The following is a 12626-nucleotide window of genomic DNA, read 5'->3' on the forward strand; positions in this document are numbered from 1 at the left end:
AGATAGAATTTCTTCTATTATATGAGGAGGAATTACGTATGCCATATAAAGTACTTTCTTCTTTTAATCATCTCCTTGCTTTTTATTCAAAGTTATTTGAACCTTTCCCACAGTCACTATTTTATGTTAGATAACTCCATTCTCATCACTGTGATTCATTTGCCATACCACTGCATAAAAAATATAATAATAAAACATTTTCTAAAAGACAATAAAGTAGACCAGATCTCACACATAGTACAAAATTAGACTAGAGCTTTGTTGTCTGTATCATGGACTCTTAGTAAATGTGGTGTTGGTATCTTATAAATTGATTGGTAAGCACCACATTTAAATTATCTAAATTTCCAATTTTTGTTTGTTTTTTAAATCAGAAAATCTGCTAATATCGGGCCTGTATTTCTTTTTTTTTATCTTTAATTTCTTTATTGGTTAAGGTATTACAAGTGTGTCCTCATCCCCACCAATTAATCCCCAACCTCCCCTCCACCCCCCTACTCATGCATAAATGCAGTAGCTCCTATGGAATACTCCCCAACCTCCCCCTCCTACTCATGCATAAATGCAGTAGCTCCTATGGAATACATTGAATAAGCTGAGTATGTTAGGAGTAATAAACCTTAAATTTTAGTTTTCTCATTTGTAAGATGTGAATACTATTATTTCACGTTTGAAGTTAGCTTATGGTTGAATAAAATAAAATGTGCAGAACACCTGGCATATACTCTGATTATCTATCTCAATAGATAAAGTTCCCAAGCCAACTGTTTCTCAGTAGACATCTTAGGGATTCCGAATTTTGTCACACCATTATGGACACAATTACATAAAAGCACTGATAATTTGCCTTATCTTGAAAATATCTGTACTTAAATTTTAAGAAATGAAAGAAAAAGAGAGAGAAGGTAAGAAACAAAGCATTCAAGTTTTAAATATAACACACTTTGAGATCGTGAAGGTAGATATTATAAGTGATTTCTTGAATTGCCTCACTTAATGTCACAAAAGGCCCTGGAGTACTTGGATTACTGGTCCCACAGTATTTACTAAGGGAAGGAATTATTTAGGCCTGCTGATTTATCCTTAGAAATAATCTGCAGAAGGACGACTTGAGTGCTGAACCAATTTTATGCTGTCAACATCTAAAAAAGTGTTGCCCAAAGGAGAGCATAAAAGCTAAAGGTCTGAAAAGTCTGTAAGTTTTCTTGCTTTTTATTAAAATAATAGCAATATTGCTATGCTACATTTTTTTCTTTCCCCCCCCAAAAAAAATAAAAATCTCAATTTTGAATAAAATATTGCCAAGTGGACAAGCATGGGAGCATGTGTTCTAAAGGGGTGTCTGAACTGTGCAATCATTTATTCGGATGAGACTCGTATAATGAGTGCCTAATGTTTTTATGGCTATGCTTGCCCAAAGGTCTGTAGCAAAGAACAAAACAGACAGATATTATTTCTTCATGAAGATTAGAATGTTACAGGGCATATTGCCATTTTAAAAAAATCTAGTCAGATATTGACACATGAATATACACAGGACTTTCAACAACTTAGGTTTGAACTGCAATGTCTACCTATTTGTGGATTTTTTCAATAAATACTGTGAATGTATTTTTCCTTACTTATAATCTTCTTAGTAGCATTTTATTTTCTCTAGCTTACTTCATTATAAGAATACAGTATATAATACATACAACATAGAAAATATGTGTTAATTGATGTTTACATTACAATAAGGCTTCTAGTCAAGAGTTGGTTATTAGTAGTTACATTTATGGGGAGTCAATTTATACACAGATTTTTGGCTACACTGAGAGTTTTCCCCCCCCCCCCCCCCGCCAACCCTTGCATTATTCAAGGGTCAATTGTATATTAAAAAGTGTTATATGTTGGGCTGAAATAACAACTAAATTTATAGTCCAAAGAGAGAAAAAACAGTACTGCTAGAAATTTAAATTTTAGCTAGGGCATATTTCTTTGCTGGGATAAAATTTGGGTAGAGGTATACAAATGTAGTTGGAGGTAGCCAGGAAACATGAAGGAGGTGTGAGTTTGAAACCATAATCCAAGGAGCAGCATGCGCACATTCCTGAGAGAAGACCTAATTGACCCTATTTGAAGAAGTGTAGCATAACTGGGAAATAGATCTGAAGTGGGCACATTTTCTAAGATGGGTAGCAGTGGTTCTCAACCTTCCTAATGCCGTGACCCTTTAATACAGTTCCTCATGTTGTGGTGACCCCCGACCATAAAATTATTTTCATTGCTACTTCATAACTGTAATTTTGCTACTGTTATGAATCGTAACATAATTATATATGATGGCACATAATAGGTGCTCAGTAAGTATTACTCTTCTTGGACTGAGTGAAATATTGCATTGGGCAGTGTTTGAAATTAGAGATGCATTGAATACATAGTTCTGGCAGAAGTATATTTAAAAACGGAAGTCCGTGTCTTAAACGTTGTCTTGAGTATTCATGCTAGTTAAAAGGAACTGAGATCGGGAGTTAGAGGGTCTATGTCAGGGGTGGGCAAACTTTTTGACTCTAGGGCCACAATGGGTTCTTAAACTGGACCGGAGGGCCGGAACAAAAGCATGGATGGAGTGTTTGTGTGAACTAATATAAATTCAAAGTAAACATCATTACATAAAAGGGTACAGTCTTTTTTTTTTTAGTTTTATTCATTTCAAACGGGCTGAATCCGGCCCGCGGGCCGTAGTTTGCCCACGGCTGGGTTAGGGTCAAAACTTTTCTATTTTTTTGCATTATTGAGTTCATTCTTAAATCACTTAGGGATTTTTGTTGCTGTTTTTAATAATCTTACGTAGGAGGATACCACAATCAGTTTTGTATTTTAACAATTGTTGGTGTTTCTCTTTAAAAGACTACTGTTTCATTCCCAATAGGAGCTAAGTTGGTTTAGACTGGACTGTTAAGGCAGTATGAATAAATAGGGGTGGGTAGACTATGGATTTAATTTAAAGGTTGAATTGACAGAATGTAAAATGAGAGGGAAAAAAATAAAAAAATTAAAATTATTTACTAAGAAATGTGTATGGTGGAGGCTCTTGAGTTTACTGTGAGATCAATCCCACTTCATAAGCCTTTTATTTGGATCAATAATCAATATTCTTGAGGTTTTCCCAAGATCTAAATATTAACAACTGTTTTTACTGGTTGTTTACAAGCTCTACTCTGAATTATAAGTACTTCTTACCCGACAACACACTTGATCTTTTAAATAACAGCTTGAAATAAGTATCATTATTTTCACAATTTTATAATGAAGATCAGGGCTTAGAAAAGTCACTTAACTTGTTCAAGGACTTCCAGCTAATATGTGGCAAAAGCTTCACTCTAATTCATGTTTGTGCTATTCAAAAGCCATTGTGACCATAGTTGTCAAACCTAAGTCAACATGTGTCATCTAAGGGGCTAGTTAAAATACACATTCTGAGATATCAAACCCAGTGTTTTGATTCTGTGGATGTGAGATTGGCCCTAGGATTTGGTATTTTCAATATCTATACCAAAAGGAATCAGATGAAGACCACACTTCCACAAACTGACAGCAACTCTAACAGATTTTTTTGGAGGCACATGGGTGTGTGAGGTAAAGGGCCACAGCCCTACATTTCTGTAACACTTCACATTTGATTTGGAAGGCTGCCTACTTCTGCCTTGTTGGGATTTTACAGAAAACTGTATCAGCCTATAAAAGTAGTATTCTCAATACTCAAATCCGCTGAAGTACATCGGTGGCCAGGCATCTGGGAAGCCAGTATGGTGGTGAAAGTTTCAGTATTCAAGTTACTGTCTTTAATCTTCCTAGAAGATATTTTGCTTCCTGAGATAGAGCTAGTTTAAAAGCAATGGGAAGAAGACAAGCTGGATTCTAGGACACTGTGTTAGAAAGAGTATCTATCAAATAATCAATAGCTACATGAAGTAGATATGGAATATAAATTCCATTCTGTAGTAGTATTTGTCAGCACATTCTTCTGCTTTAAGACTCACTCTAATTTTTACATCCAGAGGGTGGCTATCTTTACTGTAAATTGTGGTAGAATCTAGTGCAATTGTACTGTACACTTATGTCAACAACTTCTCAGTTAGATTAAACTTTCCATTTATTTGACACATAGGTAATAAAAATTGCTGCCTGTAATAATAAATGATGAATAAAGTATTCTTGCTCTGGAAACTGTAATCAATAATATTTGAAAATCTCACATTCTCAGATGACAAGACTATTCTTAGCTAGTGCCTTTCCATTATGCTTAAATTCACAAACTCCATATTATTTTTTTACTAATACTTACCCGGAAACTGTAATAGAGGGCAAAAAAAGGAGAGTTTAGTTTTCAAAAGGACATGCATGTTTAAAAGAACTTTTCAACATCCAAAATTGTTCAAACTTATTCACATGACTTTGTCCACTTTATATTATTTGACAATTATAAAACTAATCAGAAGCCCGTTGCACTGAATTCTTGCAGGGGTACAGTCCCTAGGCCTGGCCTGCGATTGAACCATGAGCATCTGGCGTGGAAGGGCAGGTCCCAGTTGACCTCTGGGCCCTGGGCAGTACCTGGGCCCCCGGCCCCCGGACCCCCCCTCTGCCTGAGTCACAGCACCCAAGTCCCCATGCAGAGATGTGATGAGCATGCAGCATTGGCCTCTGGGCCGCCTAGGGATGCCACACAGAAGAGCAGGCAGCGCACTCTCTCCCAGCCGGCCTCACAGACCCGCTCCTGCATAAATCCTCAGGGAGCAAACCCACAGGGAGCCCGACTGGCCCTGCAGTCCCTGCGGCTGTGATCTGGATCACCGGGAAGAGGCCGCACCAGTACAAGGTGGGCTCCTTGCAGGCTCCAGGCATCTGAGCTGGGGGTGGGGGGGGGGGCTTCCCCAGCCTCGAGCCCTGGCATCTGGGGGAAGGTATCAGGGGGAGTGAGAGCGAGCTTGATGGACACCTGGCATTCCCACTGCACCACTGTCCCCATCACCCCTGTGCATGGTAGCAGGCAAGAGGTCACATCCCCCCTTTCCCCCCTCCCCCTCCCTACCCAGGCGCTGTGGGAGGTTGGTCGCTGCCACCCACCCCCAGTTCCCTGTCCCAGCCAGCCACTGGTCACCGTCTGTGGGGTGATTGGCAGGGTGATTGGGCCCCCGCTCGCACCCGCCTTGTTCTGGTGCCGCCGGCTCACCTGCTCCACCATCCTGCGGCGGTCCCACCTGCTACCAGCGCCCATCGCTGATGCCTGCCATGTTCCGTGCTGCCCCCTGGTGGTCAGTGCATCATAGTGAGTGGTCAAACTCCCGGTTGGACACCTGGTCGAACAATTTGAATATTAGACTTTTATTATATAGGATACTATTGCATTAAATAATAACTCAAATAATATCAGAATCATTAATGCATGTATTACCATAACCATCAATTATCTTATTGAGAAGAATTAAATGGAAACAGTACACAAGGATGCATAAAATAAAAACAGAATTTTATATCACTTTTAAATACTCCTAGCTTTAACAGATAGCTGAGAAATGAAAATTAGATGCTTTTATAAAGGCTCTGACTAAAGGGGTTAGGAATATAGACTATAGGAAAAAAAGCAGATTCAGTTCTTTAGTGTTCCATTCACTAGTGGGGTGTACCTGGTTCAATTTTACTTAACATTCCTGAACTTTGTGAGGGGTTGTTTGTTTCTGTAACTGGGAAAATATTATTCCCATTGGCTTTTTTTACAAAAAGTCATGTGAAGTAATGCAAATGAATTCTTAGGATGGTATTTTACACATAGCCCTCATGAGTAATTAGACAGGGGCTTTCAGGTTCACAAATTAAAATAACTTTGAAACCTTCCAAGAACTTGTATGCATATATGCATAACCTGTGGACACAGACATTAAGGTGGGGAAGGCCTGGGGTGGGGAAGTGGAGGTAGGCTAGAAGAGGTCATGGGGGGGGGCATATGTAATAATTTCAACAATGAAGATTTTAAAAAACCCTGTTCTGTACTTACCACATCTAAGACTTTGGGAAGGTTATTGAAAACTGAAATTTTCTTCACCTACAAGAAAAAAAAACCCACAAAAAAAAACTAATGAATGATACTATCAACTTTACACAGTGGGTTCTGAGAAGTTTCTGCATGAAACAGTGTCTGATCCTGTGTAAGATCTCAGTCAATGTATATATATTGTTATTGTGATTGTCAAAGCACATTCTGTTTTTTGAGAAGGCAGATTTGTGATTACTGCTCACTTTTTCAGATGTGTTTTTCTGCTTATGTTGCCTAAGCAAAATTATAATCCCAGTTTAGTCACCACTAAGAAATAATTATAGCTTGGCCATACTTACCTTCTTATAAGTGAGTGTTGATTTAGGGAATCTGAAAATACACTAGGAAATTAATTTTACTTAGAAGAAAATGATAAGTGTATGCTAAGAGTCAATTTTAATGTCTTTTAAAATGGCCCTGACATTACTTCTCCCATTAGCTTTGACTAGAATTACTAATAATTATAATTAAGCAAACCCAAATACTTTATGTGAAATTATTATATTAAACTTATTTTATTTCTTTATATTCATAAACATTTTGCAAGGCTGCTACCAATTCAGTGTGTATTTATCAGGGCATCCCTATCATGCACATCAATCAAAATGTGTAAGGGAGTTGCAAACCATCATGTCTGTAATTGACAGGAACCTTTTTTTCAGATAGCTTTCTATTTATGCCTGAGGGGGATGCAAAGAACACAGTGGACTACCATTACTTTTGCTATCGAAAGCACACATAATGCTGATAAAAATTCTGGCCCAGAAGATAAAAAAACATTGTAAAAACACTAGGAACATTGTTAAAGATAAAAACATTATAAAAACACTAGGAACATTATTATCAGGTGGGAAGAACATGATAAAGATACACATTCAGAAATAATGCTATAGAACAGACATCCATATCGCAGCTCTGCATTAACATATCTGGAGAGTGTCATTAATCCTGAAGAGACTATCAATACTCCTAGGATGTGAAGTACATGTTTATGGACAGTGCCCTTTGACAGGAAGTGAATGACATTTTACTTAACATAGTTCACAAAGCTAAGTACAAGTATATCTTGAGCTTTTACATAACCTGGCAAATTTCAGGCTGGGGCTGGCATGAGTTGTTGATGTTCATTTTCCTTTCTGTAGGAAAAGATGCAAAAAAAAACCAACCCAAAAAACACTCCACCGGTTTTAGTTCTAAGAGTGCTAGACTTTTAAAAACATTGTTATCATGAGAGAAAAGGTCACTGGTTTTCTAACCACATAGACTTAGCACCACCATAAAAGTGAATTCATTTTATAAAATGAATGATGAGCCAAGCAGGTCACAGTGGCTTGAAAAGAACAATAGCAGGTCATGAGCTTATAAATCTTGGAAGAACTTGCTTTCATTTACAAGGCCCAGGGTTATTAAACAATTTGGAAAGTGAAACAAGCAATGGGAGGCCATTCATGCTGATAAAAGGTACCAATTAAAACTTTAAAAATATTGAGTGTAAAATGTTACCAAGTTTGTATCTGAAAATGTGTAGAAAAAGATCATAGTAAATTTATGCCATTTTGCAAAACAACACAGACCCAAAAGATTAATGAATGCATAATTAAATAATGTGGGTTATTTTCCAATTAACATAAAGACAATCAATCCAACTTAACTTTTACACTGTGTTTTGACCACCACTCTGCTTACTTTTAGTTATATTTTAATTAGTTTGATTAATTATAACTTAATCTACTCAAGTTTCAACAGAGTAAATGAAGATAATTATGAATATTTCCTTAGTGCTATTAATTTGTTTTCCTATAAATGTTAAATTTTACCATCAGAGCAGGAAATCACCATTTCAGAGTACCTCTGTGATATTTTATTTTTTGTATATTCTGAGGAGACGTGGGAATTATACACACACATCACATCACATGACAAAATATAATTTATTCCATTGTAGGTATTTGTCAATACATCTTATTTCAAATAATCCTATCTAATAAAGAGGGAATATGCTAATTGACCCTCACACTGTTGCAAAGATGGTGGCGCCCACAGCCAATAAGGAGGGGATATGCTAATTAACTGCCCCACCCTCAAAGATGGTGGCACACACAGCCATAAGATGGCCAGCAGGGGAGGGCAGTTAGGGGCAACCAGTCTGGCAGGGGAGGGTAGTTAGGGGTGACCTTGCAGCAGGGGAGGGCAGTTGAGGGGGGACCAGGCTGGCAGGGGAGGGCAGTTGGGGCTGTTCGGGCCAGCAGGGGAGCAATTAGGCATTGATCAGGCTGGCAGGGGAGTGGATAGGGGGTGATCAGGCTGGCAGGCAGAAGCGGTTAGGGGCAATCAGGCAGGCAGGCGCACAGTTGGGAGCCAGCAGTCCCAGATTGTGAGAGAAATGTCTGACTGCTGGTTTAAACCGGCAGTCGGACATCCCCCCCGAGGGGTTCCAGATTGGACAGGGTGCAGCTTGGGCTGATGGACACCCCTCCCAGTGCATGAATTTCATACACCAGGCCTCTAGTATATGATAAAATTCTATAAAATACAGTCAGACAATTTTGCATTTCTTAACTCTATGATATGTAGCATAACATGTGAACATACTATATAAAAAATGAAATTGGTAAATTAGTGAATAGGGATTTAATTTTTTAGCATTTTGAATTGCATGAAATGTTTCTCAGTGGATTTGAGCATATTAACTGTTTTTGTTTCTATCAAGCATATAAATAAAATTAAATTTCAGTTTCAGCTCATATATAAAGAGCTTGGAAGTCATGATTTCTTACCTTAAAATAAGCAAATAAAACAATGAACATACTAAAAATCAATGAGTTTCAGAAAATTGAGATTACAGGGCAAACTGCCACCTCTGAAGGTAATTAAATTCAAAGAGGAAGTGGAGACCTCCTTACTTGGAGCCAAACTGCTGGATGCATTCATTGGTCAGAACACTGAAATTGTAATTTTGACAAGTTGCTGGAGGGTGAGATTACACTAGCATGAGAATGAGAAACTACAGTGGGCCACGGTCTTGGAAGACTTGAAATTTTTGTAGATTTAATGTCCAAAATCTCCTCTAGGCTCTTGTGTTGAAGATTCAAAGAATACAGCTTCTATCAGTGGCATGGACAGAAGAATAATCATCATGATTACATCAGGGACATATTCTATCAGAAAGGCCTACTGTCCATGAAAAAAAGACCTCATTGGAACCTTATTTCAACTGCAGTCTTATCCAGCCTGTTGTCTTCCCCTAAAAGAGGGAAAAAACTATACCATCAGAGAAACACACTTGAAGGTCCACTGACATGAATCCAATAAAGATTAAGATCTAATAATAAAATTATAGAACATGTTCTCTTTCTCCCACTTTTCAACCAAAGAAACATGGTTCCACTATAATGACAGTGTATTATAGCTGAAAGAGCTCAAAGATGCAAACTATCTCAGAGATAGAACCCCAAGTCATCAAGAAGGGAGTCATCTGCATTCCCTGAAACCCATATAGAGGAGGAAAACATTCCTTTATTCTCTGAGGTCATGTGGCTGACTGAAGAATTAAACTGACATAGAACAAATTTACAAGATTAAAGCATACATTATATTTAAAATTTTTATTTGTATATAGGAGTCTTCATAAGAAAAATGAAGACCCAGATTCAGATATACCAGAGATATTGGGAATATAAGATAGGGAATTTTAAAAAATGACATATGGTAAGGATTCTAATGGAAAAAAAACCACTAGACAATATGTTAAGAGCATATGGAGTTCTAATGGAAAAAAAAAAACCACTAGACAATATGTTAAGAGCATATGGATGGTGTCAGCAAAGAGAGACACTTTAAGAAAGAATTAAACAAAAATACTAGAGATCCAAAGCACTGTAACAGAAATAAAGAATCCCTATGATGGATTAATCAGTAGAATGGACACAACTGAGTAAAGCATGAGTGAACTTGAATGGAGGTCAACAAAAACTTTCCAAAATGAAAACATAAAGAAGCAAAAGAAAGGAGGAAAAAGAGACAAGAAAATTAAAGAACTGTGGAGCATTTACAAAATGTATAACATATGTGTAATTGGAACACCAAAAGGAGAAGAAAGAGAGGACATAATAGAATAAATATTTGAAGTAATACTGGCTGAGAACAATAAAAAATTAATTACAGATAGCAAAATACTGATTTTGGAAGATCAGAGAGCATCACCAGATATATATGCCAAATAAAAATATATACCACAGCATATCATATTCAAACTGCAAAAACAACTAAAAAGACATGGACAACAAATGTTGATATATGATGGAAGTAAAAAACAGCAACAACAGCAACAAAAACCCCACACCTAACCTGTAGAGAAAATGGATATATATATCCATATAGCCCAACCTGCACCCTCTCTAATCTGGGAGCCTTCAGGGGAGCCCTCTCCAATCCACGAGTTTCTGTCTGTCTTTGCAATCATATGAGCGAATTGTCTGAGACCCCCAACCCAGTTTGGTTTGTTGCTCACAGAATAATAGAGGCATTTTTTTTCTTTGCTTTATTGGTGGAGATTTCCTATAAAATTTTCCCTATTAACCATTTTTAAGCGTATAGTTCAGCAGCATCAAATACATTCACACTGCTGTGCAACCATGAACACTGTCCATTCTCCAGAATGTTTCATCATCTCAAACTCAAATTCCATACCTATTAAACAATAATGTCCCCATTGTTCCCTTCCCCCTGGCCCTAGGTCAGCCGTGGGCAAACTACGGCCCGCGGGCCGGATCCGGCCTGGTTGGAATGAATAAAACTAAAAAAAAAAAAACCGTACCCTTTTTTTTAATGATGTTTACTTTGAATTTATATTAGTTCACACAAACACTCCATCCATGCTTTTGTTCCGGCCCTCCGGTCCAGTTTAAGAACCCATTGTGGCCCTCGAGTCAAAAATTTGCCCACCCCTGGTCTAGGAGATCTGTCTGCCACCAGAACTACGATTCCCAGCATTCCTGGTGCTCCCCACGCTCTTGGTTTTCCCTTCCTGCTGTCTCCGTCCCGTGGCCTCTCACTCTGCCAAGTCCTCCAAGCTACCAGCTCTCCCTCTCTGCTCTCCATCTGGAGGCTTGGGTAGCCAAGTTCCCCAAGCCGCTCCACTCTCTGCCGGCTCTCCTGCTCTGATCTCCGCCCAGCGCCTGTGTATGCAAATTAACCCGCCATATTTGTTGGGTTAATTTGCATACCCCTGATTGGCTGGTGAGAATAGCAGAGGGACGGTCAATTTAAATGTCTCTCTTTTATTATATAGGATATTGCTAGTCACCTCCATCATTCTATCATTCGGTGGAATAACTAAGACCTGAGTGTTGGCAGACAATTCTTCCTGTGATGCTTCAGTAAGTAAATGAATAACTTCCTTTTAAAAGGAAGAACAATATTGAACCTCCAGTAACCATATGGCAAAGGCTATAATTTTTAAATTTTGAAACTTTATACTTTGAAAAACTTGACACTTAGAAAGTAATATTTCTACCAGGATTTAATCGTCTAGACACTGAATATACCCTCCCTAAAAACATCTGAACTTTTATAATAATGAAAAAATTCCAAAAGAAAATTGTATTTAAAACTGTTTTGTGAATGGAGCCTGAGAAGTCTTAGCAAATTCCCCATATATTATAGTATTTGTTGCCATCAAGCCAATCACTCCAGTGTAATGCAAAGTTTTGATAGACAAATCAAAGTAGGCCAAAGAACAAAAAAATCTATATTTATCTAAAGGAATTTATATAATTTAAATTCAACTCTAAAGCTGCTCATGATAAATGATAAATAATGACACCTCCTACAAAACTGAAGCTTTTAAAGCAGTTATAGACAAAACTTCAGAGGTGTGTTATTGTCTCTATTGTCTGTTTGTCATTGCATCCATAGACAAATTGGATGCGAGGTCTATATTTATTATACTCTGTATCCTAGTTACTGTAGAGAATTACTAAGGTGTTTTTTTTCTCTTTCAATCATTTCTTTTCAAGTGAAGACAGCAAGTAGAATGGACTTAGCACTATTTGTAGACTGAGCTAAAGGTCAAAAAGAAAAATAGAGACTTGCATATTTTGTAGCAGCACTGTAATTTAGATATTTGTCTGATGTTATAGTATATAGAATGGTACACACACTTTAATGAAAAAGGAAAAAAAATGGATGAATGAGGTCTAGCTCTAATTGAGTGCCCTCTATGTATAGCAGGCATTTTTCAGTGATTCCCTAATATTAAAGTATTTCATTCTTAAGAAAACCATGAGAGATATTATTATCATTATTTTTATTATTATTTTATCCCATTGTTATTCATATTCTACTGAAGAGAAAATCAGGGTACAAAAAAAACAGAATAGGCAGAGCTATAAAAAATAGAGATAGCCAGTTCCTGGTCCAAGGCCACATTACTCATCATCAGTGAACTCATGAGACTTCACAGAAGTCTGAATCCAGGGTTTGCCCTCTTAGCTGCTATGCTATGCTGTCTCATAAAGAGAGCCATATGACACCAAGACACAAACTGGCC

Source organism: Myotis brandtii, unplaced genomic scaffold (genome assembly GCF_000412655.1).
Source record: "Myotis brandtii unplaced genomic scaffold, ASM41265v1 scaffold750, whole genome shotgun sequence".
Classification (NCBI taxonomy): Eukaryota; Metazoa; Chordata; class Mammalia; order Chiroptera; family Vespertilionidae; genus Myotis; species Myotis brandtii.